The sequence below is a fragment of the Mixophyes fleayi genome, chromosome 4, assembly GCF_038048845.1.
Source record: "Mixophyes fleayi isolate aMixFle1 chromosome 4, aMixFle1.hap1, whole genome shotgun sequence".
Taxonomy (NCBI): Eukaryota; Metazoa; Chordata; class Amphibia; order Anura; family Limnodynastidae; genus Mixophyes; species Mixophyes fleayi.
The window spans coordinates 175,671,584-175,673,989 of record NC_134405.1 but is presented as its reverse complement, the minus strand read 5'-3'; the positions used below and the strand labels follow the sequence as shown (position 1 = coordinate 175,673,989).

The following is a 2,406-nucleotide window of genomic DNA, read 5'->3' as shown; positions in this document are numbered from 1 at the left end:
CTGTGTATGATCAGAAACTATTATTATAGTATAACTGAAGAATGTCATCAGTCTGAAGAAAATGAAAGCTAAAGTTTGTGTTTAAACCATAAATGGCTCCTTTTCCTGATGGGGTTTAGTGGGCATAGCAGGTTAACTAGGTTACTCAAATGGTATGATATTGTGGGAGTTTACCTAATATGCCCCATTATAATTTTCTTGCTGGACTAGTGATCTCCCTTTTTTGCATTGGTTTAGTTGCCCACCCTCCCATCAGGGTTAGAGTGTGCTATCGGATGAGCCACACTCAGGTATGTCCTCTGGGTTTTGGACAGGAGAGAGACAAGTGCACCATGCAGCAGAGTCTACATCAGCCCCTCACCGATGTTAGAGTGCGCTAACGGATGAGCCACACTCAGCATAACCTCCACCAGGTAGTTGGTAAGCTGATAAGAACAGATACTACACTTGATCTTAGCCAAAAGGCCGAGAAGCGATTATGTAGTATATCTAATGAATGATTGTAATTTTCTGTTGAATTCATGTATGACAATGTATATTATATGTAATCTTGTAATGTAATCTCAACATGTGCTTTGCTAGATGACATGAGTTTGAACTTATGCAAGTGTCATTAATCTGTTGAAAATAGCCAGAACAGGGAGAGATAGGATCTTGGAGGAGTTTGAAGCCCCAAAGTTGTAAACCATCTAGCCAAGCAGAACAAGCTAATTTGGGAAATCAGGTCCTGCAAACATTCCGATCTCAGGACATCCTTAGCTCACTTAGAAAGCCCTGTGACATTTGGGAGATCAATCTGTCCTTAATGACAGCTAAACTCTCAAAGGTGAGGGGTGAAATCTATATGGGAAAAGGTTTAAAATCTTCTGACTTAGACAAGAACGTGTGCATTTTCATGAGGGGGTCTAACAAGACTGAAATGTCTCATACTTCTCAATTGTGTTCCCTATGACATTGACATTTACATTACTCAGTGCTGTTTCAAGGCTTTTTAAACATACTGGGGCTGTTTTAGAGTTTGATACAAATATTGGAGGGAGGGTAGAGAGAGGACTAGTGGGGTACAGGAAATAAGGGGGCGGAAGGGGCAGCGTTCATCACTGATCAGGCAACACCAAGAACATGTGAGTGATGAAGGTTAAACCAGGGGATTCAGATTGATTGGCATTTGGGCAAGGTATTGTTTAGGAGGACAGTAATGTACTTCATAGAAAAGACATACCAAATGCGGTTGAACAGCTCAGATTTTGAGGGAGAGGTGGTTTGCTTCCTTGCTCTAGTTATGAGCATTTTGGAAGCTTGGAAGATGTGTGTCAGTAGGCGATCAGTGGGTTTGCTGAGATGGGGGACTGGTTGATTTAGAGAAGTTTTAGAGGGTCCCTGGGAACACTCACTGCAGTGGCCTGATGAATAACCTCTATGGTAAAGTTCCAAAAGAATTATTGGACATTCTCACCAAATGTGAAGAAAAGAACCTTTAGCATCGCATAGCCATCAGCATTGGTCTGATACTCAAGGGTCCATCTGGTGAAGTCTATCTGGGTCCAAGTACCTATGATAATAGATTTTATAACAGTTTTCCTAAATGCCAGCGTTATTGGAGACCTTGGCTGACCGAGTGTGAATGAATACCCACTCCTCGCTGTCCAAGAAGATCCCTAGATTTCGTTCCCAAGCCTCCTCATGAGCATGTGGGAGGTTGGGGCTGCTGTCAAATGGCACAAAATGAAAGCAGACTTGATGCAGTTACGCTCAATCAGCGTAATGTTGCGGAGCTTCCTTGTCCGAGTTTGAACCTGAATAAATCCCCGGATTTAAAGGTATTAAAATTGCATAAAAGCAAAGAGATGGTATTTAGTGCGCAATCTCTTCATATGACCCAGGGGCTTATTCACCCAGAATGTGGGCAAAGCATCAAAATTGTATGTTTTCCATTGTCAGGAGACCTTATCAGATTGGCCTGGGGGAAGCAATGGGTGGTTCCATATAAGAGTTAAAGGAGAAAGGTAAAGGGCCAAATCAAAGAGGTGGTTGGCCAGATCCTGTGTCGCCAGGGTGTATGATATGGATGGGAAGGCATAGACCAAGGCAGGCCTATGGATTTTAAAATATATAAAACAAATCAGGTGCAGAGGGTCAGGAATAGTAACTACTGTATAAAAACAAAAACAAATGATCTAACAAACAAAACAAATTAATATAAGGTGAGGCAGCCATCAAAAACAGGGACTTCCACAACCCATTAAATTCAAAATCCACAGAAACAAAATATATTGACAGCGCTCTAAACCCCTATGTAAATTAGTGGAACATATACAGCTGGCAGAGGTCATAAATGGACACAAGCTGCAATATATCACAATATGTAAATATTTATTAAACATAAAAAACACTACACCAAAATCT

The 2,406-nt window shown here is 41.3% G+C and overlaps 1 pseudogene; it reads right to left on the bottom strand.

Moving 5' to 3' along the window:
* Positions 1-366: 366 nt before the first annotated feature.
* Positions 367-477, bottom strand: LOC142155728 (U2 spliceosomal RNA; annotated as a pseudogene).
* Positions 478-2,406: the final 1,929 nt, after the last annotated feature.